Source organism: Pongo abelii, chromosome 17 (genome assembly GCF_028885655.2).
Source record: "Pongo abelii isolate AG06213 chromosome 17, NHGRI_mPonAbe1-v2.0_pri, whole genome shotgun sequence".
Lineage (NCBI taxonomy): Eukaryota > Metazoa > Chordata > Mammalia > Primates > Hominidae > Pongo > Pongo abelii.
This window is the reverse complement of record NC_072002.2, coordinates 20,461,568-20,470,414: the sequence shown is the minus strand read 5'-3', so window position 1 is coordinate 20,470,414 and position 8,847 is coordinate 20,461,568. Positions and strand designations below refer to the sequence as shown.

General features: G+C 47.9%; 1 pseudogene; it reads left to right on the top strand.

The window, feature by feature from the left end:
• Nucleotides 1-6,990: 6,990 nt before the first annotated feature.
• On the top strand, nt 6,991-7,664 carry LOC100440171 (prostaglandin E2 receptor EP4 subtype-like; annotated as a pseudogene).
• The last annotated feature ends 1,183 nt before the right edge of the window (nt 7,665-8,847 follow it).

Sequence of the window (8,847 nt, the reverse complement as noted above, 5' to 3'; positions counted from 1 at the left end):
TTTTGAGCAGGGACAAATATACAAACTATATCAGACATGAACAGACACTTGAACAGATATTTCTCAAAAGAAGACATACATGTGGCCAAGAAACATGAAAAAATGCTCAATATTGCTAATCATGAGAAAAAAGCAAATCAAAATGACAATGAGATACCATCTCTCACCAGTCAGAATGGCTATTATTAAAAGTCAAAAAATAACAGATACTGGCAAGGTTGAGAAGAGAAAATGCTTATACTCTGTTGGTGGGAATGTAAATTAGTTCAGCCATTATGGAACTCACTTGAAGACTTCTTAAAGAGCTTAGAACAATCATTCGACCCAGCAATCCCATTTCCGGTTACATACCCAAAGGAAGATCAATCATTCTACCATAAAGATACAAGCACTTGCATGTACATCACAACATCACTGACAATAGCAAAGACATGGAATCAACCTAGGTGCCTATCAACGGTGGACTGTATAAAGAATACGTGGTACATATAGACCATGGAATACTACTCAGCTGTAAAAAGAGCAAAATCATGTCGTTTGCAGGAATATAAATGGAGCTGAGTGAATTAATGCGGGAACAGAAAACTAAATACCACATGGTCTCGCTTATAAGTGGGAACTAAACATTGAGTACACAAGGACAAAAAGAAAAGAACAGTAGACACTAGGCCTACCTGAGGGTGAAGGATGAGTGGAGGGTGAGAATCAAAAACCTACCTATCAGGTACTATACTCATCACCTGGGTGATGAAAAATCTGTACACCAAACACAGGCAATACACAATTTACCCATGTAACAAACCTGCGCATATACCCATTGAACCTAAAAGTAAAAGTAAAAGTAAAAAGTTAGAAAGAAAAGAAAAGTTAGAGTAAAAGTTAGAAAGAAAAGAAAAGAAAAAAAGAACAAAGCCGGAGGCATTACATTACCAGAGTTCAAACTGTACTCTAAGGCTACGGTAACCAAAACAGTATGGTACTAGTACAAAAATAGACACATACACCAATGGAATAGAATTAGAGAACCCATAAATAAAGTCACACACCTACAACCATCTAATTTTTAAAGAGTTGACAAAAATAAACAAAAAGGAGAAGGACTCTGTTTAATAAATGGTGCTGAGATAGCTAGCCAGCCATGTGCAGAAGAATGAAACTGGACACCTACTTTTCATCATATACAAAAATTCAGGATGAATTAAAGATTTAAATGTAAGACCTCAAACTATAAGAATCCTAGAAGAGAACTTTTTTTTTTTTTGAGACAGAGTCGCGCTCTGTCGCTCAGTCTGTAGTGCAGTGGTGTGATCTCGGCTCACTGCAAGCTCCACCTCCCGGGTTCACGCCGTTCTCCTGCCTCAGCCTCCCGAGTAGCTGGGACCACAGGCGCCTGCCACCACGCCCGGCTAATTTTTTTTTGTATTTTTAGTAGAGACGGGGTTTCACCGTGTTAGCCAGGTTGGTCTCAATCTCCTGACCTTGTGATCTGCCCGCCTCGGCCTCCCAAAGTGCTGGGATTACAGGCGTGAGCCACCGCGCCCAGCCGAAGAAAACTTTTTAAAGTACTGTTCTGCATATGGGCCATGGGAAATAATTTATGACTAAGTCCTCACCAGCAATTGCAACAAAAACAAAAGTAGACAAGTGGGACCTTGCACATGTGTACCCTGAATCTAACATAAATGTTGAAAAAGATAAAGCAAAACAAAAGAATAGAATCTCTGTGTGCTCTCAACATATCAGTTGTACCCTTCTTCAATTTGAAGTTCTCACTATTGACTGTATTTGGGGGTACACTATTTCCCATCCCATAACTTGTTTTAAGAAGCACAGAATAATGATGTCTGGGCTTGGGATTCAGTTATTGAAATAAAACACGTAACATGCATGACCTTCCTTTGCACGTAAAAGCACACTTGTCTGCATGACAGCAGTTGGACCTGACAACGTGGATTGTGCCTTCACCAGAAACATCTATGATGCCATATCCCCGTGGTGTTGGTACTAGGTAGATCTTGCCCTTGGTCCTAACTGCCACTGTCTGTGCTGAGTTTTTCAAAACTCAGAGCAGGTTGAATGTTCATGCTCTCATTTTCACTGATTTTGATTTGTCTTATGGGGAACCTGAGTTCTTGCATTCAAGGTACGTTCATACAAGCCTGTCAAATACTGTTTTTTTTTAAAATGTACTAGTTAATATTTTCAAAATATGTTATTTAAAAATTATCCTGTGTATTTTCTATATGCAGTTGTAAATATGTTTCACTGTTATGTTTTATTCCTCAATTTATATATTTGATTCTTGTATCAAGCAGGGTGCCTTTGAACTTTTCCTTCATTTAAAAAATATATATCATTTCCTCTTGCATCCTGCACTCTTCAACCCTCCCCTCCCAAAATTAGGTATTCCCCTGGGGAGAATATGGCTCAGTCTGTTTTAATGTAGTTTTTAACCTAATTAAGAACATATTAAACAATTAATTTCAAAAAGCTTGGAGCAAAGCCACAGTGGTACAGATGGTTTTGAGGCTTTTCACACAATAAAGTATATCTATCTTTGTTTTTAACATGTCTTTCCTTCCTCTCTTCTTTTTCTGTGAAATTTGCATTCAGTTTAATAAATCTGTGGTATGTCATTTCCATTCATATGTTAATTTTTAAAAAAAGAATTAATAAGAATGTGTATTGTCTGTGTGTCAATGTGTGAAATAAGACACAAAGTTGACAGCAGGGCACGGTGGCTCATGCCTGTAATCCCAGCACTTTGGCAGGCCAAGGCTGGCAGATCACGAGGTCAGGAGTTCGACACCAGCCTGACCAACATGGTAAAACCCCGTCTCTCCTAAAAATACAAAAATTAGCCGGGCATGGTGGTGCCTGCCTGTAATCCTAGCTACTCAGGAGGCTGAAGCAGGAGAATCACTTGAATCTGGGAGGTGGAGGTTGCAGTGAGCCGAGATCATGCCACTGCACTCCAGCCTGGGCAACAGAATGAGACTCCATCTCAAAACAAAACAAAACAAAACTGACAGAAAAAAATCCCAAAGTTATTTTTATGCTTTGGGGGTTATCCAAAATCATAGACTTGTCAATCACAGTCAACTGCCCAATGTACTCACCTTCCCAGAGTAATCATCATCAAAAAGTTTATTTTTTCCTTGGTTACACAATGACATGCACTATTTTAACACAGAAAGATAAACAGAATACACTGGTAGAGACTGTTAACCAAGCACCTACAGATTTATTTACACTCAGAAGCAAGTAAATCATGTACTTATATATGAAGATGAATAAAAATAAAAGGATGATAGTATAAGTTCGCATGTAAAGAGTTGTAGCTTTGAAAACCTGTTTACCTGTTCATGCTATTTCGATGTATTGTGTGACTTAGTTCTCCTGACCCTTCATCCAGAGCTCTCTCCAGGAGCTCAGCTCTGGTCAGTTCCATGACTTGAAAACTGTCTATGCTTAGAGACACTTTTATTTGTTAATAAGGCAAGATGATGTTGTTTCATGGGTTTTAGCACAGAAGAATTCACAGATAAGCTGCTCCACCCAGTGCCCTGCTGTTCATTTCTGTTGACCACAGAAGTAAAACAATTATTTTCAATGACCTCCCAGTACATGTAAAAGGACACTTGTCTGCATGGCAGCAGCTGGACCTCACAACGTGGATTGTGCCTTCACTCTGAAACAGCTATTATGCTCTGTTGCCATGGTGATGACATTAGGTATCTCTTGCTCTTTGCTCTGCCACTGCCTTTGCCGGTCAGGGCACTGGACCATTGTACAAGACAGTGGTGCCATTTATGTGGAGGGCACTGAGTGTATACTCAGTTAGACACAGCGCTTTTGACAACTTTACCTGATTCCTTCAAACTTGGTCTGAATTATGATAACGTGGTTGGTTTTAGGCCAAGCAGGTGTTATGTCATAGAACAGTGGTTTGGGAATTCAGACTCCTGGCTTGATTGAGTTTCTGAGCCTTATTAAGATGTGCAATCTAAAGCAAGACATTTCACTGATAATTAAATCTCATGAGCATTTATACTGTACACTTTACCTACATCGAATCATTCAGCCACCACCACAGACTTATGGCATGATTGATTACTATCACCTTTCGCTTGGCAGAGAAAACCAGACAGAGATAAATGTGACGGAGCTTGTGAGCTCCTAAGCAAAAAAGCCAAGATGGGAACCCAAGCATACAGCCCCAGTGCCGAGGCTCTGAACTATGGACCTGTCCTCAGCACTAACCTGTGGGATCATGAGTCACTGTGCAAGGGGGTTCCAACCTCTGCATGTACGTCTGGAATTATCTGAGCCTATAGATATGGAAGAGATATAGATCCAGCTTGTAGATATAGAATATAGCCTAGAGATACAGAATAGAATTAGCTGAGTCTATAGTTCCTACAAACTAGCTGCATTATAGGTGTTGTCCATGGTCACATAGCCCAGGACAGGTGTTAGTACATGAATATCATAGATTTTATCATAGTCATTAGGTAAAAAGCACATAAAAGCCCAAATGCCTTTGGACAGGCTGCAGATTTTGAGAGTTGGGAGACAGCCCTTGGGACACCTGGTCACATCTGTCAGTACTTGGCCACCCCTCAGCACCTGTCCCAAAGCTGATAAATAATGGGAAGACCCTTTATTGATATTTGATGGCATTATAAGTATCACGCTAGAAATTCTGAAAAAAATCCATGAGCTACACAACCTGGGGACAAGACAAGAACACAAAACACCACTTAATAATTAGCCTCATGTATCATCCTGGATGCAACTCCCTTGGCAGCTGGGTTAAAGAGCCTCAGTACTCACCAGGGCCCAATTCCCTGCCATGCCCTCTCGCGCTCTCCTGCTGGGCTTTTAGATGGGCTGAAGGAGTGACAGGACTCCTTCTGTGGTTGAATCCTAGCATGTATTTTATTTTATTTTATTTTATTTTTATTTTTATTTTTTGGAGATACAAGTCTCACACTGTCACCCAGGCTGGAGTGCAGTGGCACCATCTCGGCTCACCACCACCTCTGCCTCCCTGATTCAAGCGGTTCTCCTGCCTCAGCCTCCTGAGTAGCTGGGAACACAGGCGCGTGCCATCACACCCGGCTAATTTTTGTATTTTTAGTAGAGACAGGGTTTCACCATATTGGCCAGGCCGGTCTCAAACTCCTCGCCTCAAGTGATCTGCCAGCCTCGGTCTCCCAAAGTTCTGGGATTATAGGCATGAGCCACCAAGCCTGGCCCTAGCATGTATTTTAGTATGGTTTCAGTGTTGGCCCCGCTGGACCCACCAGAGCAGCTGGGCAGGTGCCCAGGAAAGCACAAGGACTTCCCAGAGTCTCCTCCTGCAGCTCCCCCTCCACACCTGCTAGGACAAGACAACCACGGGAGCTGCCCCACGTGGTGCAGTGGGGAGGGTCCCCGCAGCCTAGCGCTGCCCCAGCCTGGCCGCTGACCCCACTGAGCTTCCCTGTGGCTCTGAGCAATGACACGTTCTGCCCCTTTCCAGTCCGGCCTTGGGTGCCCAGGCCTCATGTGGTTCACCTCCACCTCTGCCAGGGAAACTTGGAGGAGGAGAAAAGTTTATACAGAGTGTGGTAAGGTGAGAGCAGCGCTCCAAACGCCAGCATCTCCAGAAGAGGAACAGTTCCAGGCAAGAGCCTCTGGCCCAGTGGACCCCAAGCCATCCTCAGGTAGCCAGGAGCAGCCTCAGTGGCAGCCACCAACTCTGGTAGCTGCCTGTGCTGCCCACGGCTGGGGCGGAGGGCGGCCAGAGCCAGGACCGAGGCTCCCTGCCCGCTGCGTGCAGCCACCTACATGGACGCTGTCCTCCCATGGATGAGACCGGCCGTCACTGCAAAGCTGGGACTCCCCATTGAAAGTAGGAAAATAAGGGAACAAGAAACCCAGCCCCATTCTTCACTGACCCCTCCCACTTCACCAAAAACTTTCCCAAGTTTTTGAAAGCTAGCTGATCTGACCTCAGATCTAAAAAATCGGCAGCCACTGAGACTGGGCTCTGAAAAGCCAAAGGCTTGGCAATTACCAGACTGAGAGGGAAGAGGTGAAGGCAGGTTGGAGGTGGGTCCAGGACATCTGAGGGCTGACCCTGGAGGCTCACAAGGCTGCCATGGCTGTGGCTACTATAGGTGAGATGTGGTTGGGGTCATTGGGTAGAGTGCTCAGAGATGGGGCACTCACCGAGGGGAGCCAAGGTGCAAAGAGTGCTCTCCAAATTGTCTTCCATAATTTCGTTTCTTTTTCTTTTTTTTTTTTTCCTTTTTTTTGAGAAGGAGTCTCACTCTGTTGCCCAGGTTGGAGTGCAGTAGTGTGATCTCGGTTCACCACAACCTCTGCCTTCTGGGTTCAAGAGATCCTCCTGCCTCAGCCTCCCGAGTAGCTGGGACTACAAGCGCACGCCACCACGCCCGGCTAATTTTTGTATTTTTAGTAGAGACAGGGTTTCACTATGTTGGCCAGGCTAGTCTCAAACTCCTGACCTCGTGATCCGCCCACCTCAGCCTCCCAAAGTGCTGGGATTACAGGCGTGAGCCGCTATGCCCAGCCCCATAACTTGTTTCAATGAGCATTTTATTGACTGAATCTGTGGGGGATGACAATAGCAGGCTACTTTTCCCTTGACAGGAGTCTTATTCATCTTGTCAGTGGAGTGAGGTGGGCTGGGGGGAGAAGGGGAATGGGAGGGTCAGTTTATAAATATTAATGTCAGCAAGAGTGTGCTGCTGGCTGGTTGTATCGGGAGCCTGGAGATTTGGGTGGCTGCAGTTGGTAAGTGGCTGCAATCCTGAAAGCAGGATCTAGCTGCTCCCCTAGTCTTATCAGCATATCATCTCTTCAGCATGGATCTCACACATGGCAAGTGGTAATTTCCACTTGTGGTGGCTTTGTCCCTCTTCTGCCACCTCCAGACTCAAGTTCGCACTCTAAGGCTGCGCAGCACCAGCCACTATCATGTCCACATCCAGGGTCAATGCTTCCACCTCCTTGAGCCTAGACCAGCTGAACAGCCCAGAGACTGTCCCGCTGGTGATGTTCACCTTTGGGGTTGTGGGCAACCTGGTGGCCATCATGGTGCTGTGCAATTTGCACAAGGAGCAGAAGATGACCACCTCTTACACGCTGGTATGTGGTCTGGCCGTCACGGACGTGTTGGGCACTTTGCTGGGGAGCCCAGTGACCATCGTCATGAGCGTGAAGGGCCAGTGTCCTGGGGGCCAGCCACAGTGTGAGTACAGCACCTTCATCTTGCTCTTCTTCGGCCTGTCCTGCCTCAGCATCGTCTACGCCCTGAGTGTCCAGTGCTACCTGCCCATCAAACACACCTCTTTCCACAGCTGCTACGTGGACAAGTGGTTGGCAGCTGCATTATAGGATGCCGTCTGTGCATTCAACATGCTCTTCTGAGCACTGCCCAACATGGGCTTCAGTAGTTTGCAGCTGCAGTATTCAGACACCTCGTGCTTCATCAACTGGACAACCAACGTGAGGACGCACGCCACCTACTCCCACTGTACCCAGGTTTCGGCTCCCTCATTCTCGCCATCATCCTTTGCAATATGGTCCAATGTGGTGCACTGCTCTACATGCACTGCCGGTTCATGCGCCGCATCTCATGGGGGCACTGAGCCGTACCACACAGCTGCCACTGCCATCATGGCCTTGGCTACCTCCAGGGGCAACCCCGCTGCCTCCCCAGCCCTGCTGCACCTCAGCAACTTTTGTAGTCGGAGCTTCAGCCGCGTGGCAGGTGCCGAGATTCAGATGGTCTGACTGATTGCGACTCCCTGGTGGGGCTCATCCCACTCGTGGTGAGTGACTGGGGCTGGGGCCCCACCTGGCCCTTTTCCCAAACCCACCTTCCTCCTCCATCCCCCACTCCCCGCTTTCCCTCTGAGTCCCTGGCAGTGAACGTGTCTCCTCCAGGTCAGGGCTGGGATTCCCACAGTGAGCTTCTCAGAACAGGCCCAACTCACTTTGAAGTCCTGACCCTAATGAGATTGTCCAGGTGCTTTTCCTCTATATCTCCAATTTAATTTTCCTGAAAGCCAGGGCAGGGCGAGGGCCAAGGCCAGGGAAGGGCCAGAGCAAGACCTGGTCAGGGTCAGGGCCAAGGCAGATTCAGGGCAGGGGCAGGGCCAGGGCCAAGGCAAGGGGTGGCATGGCTAGGGCTATGACCAAGGCAGGGCCAGGGCAGGGCCAGGGCAGGGCCAGAGCAGGGCCACTTCAAGGTCAAGGCCAAGGCAGGTTCACTGCAGGGGTAGAGCCAAGGCCAAGGCAGGAGTGGGGGCGTGGCTGGGACCAAGGCAGGGGCAGAGCCAGGAAACAGCCAGGGGCAAGACAGGGCCAGGTCAGAGCCAGCGCCAAGGCAGGGCCAGGTCCAAGGCAGGGCCTGGGCCAGGACAGGGCCAGCACAGGTCCAGGACTGGTCCAGGTCCAGGGCCTGGGCCAGGGAAGGGCCAATGCAAGGGCAGGGGCCAGGGCAGGAGAAGGACAAGGTAGCACATGTCAAAGACAGGACCTGGGTGGGGAAAGGGCAGGGTAAGGCCAGGGCAGAGCCAGGACAGGGCCAGGTAACCGTAAGGCAGGGCCAGGGCAGTGCAAGTACAGGTTGAGGGCAAGGCCAGGGCAGTGCAGGGCCAGGTCTGGGGCAGAGGCAAGGCAGGGAAGAGTCGGGGCCAGGGCAGGGACATCATAGCACAGGGCAAAGACAGGGGAGGGCAGGGATAGGGCCAGGGTCAGGTCTGGGTCAGGGCGACAGCAGGGACAGGGTGAATGCCAAGGCCAGGCCCAGAGCAGGGCCAGGGCCAG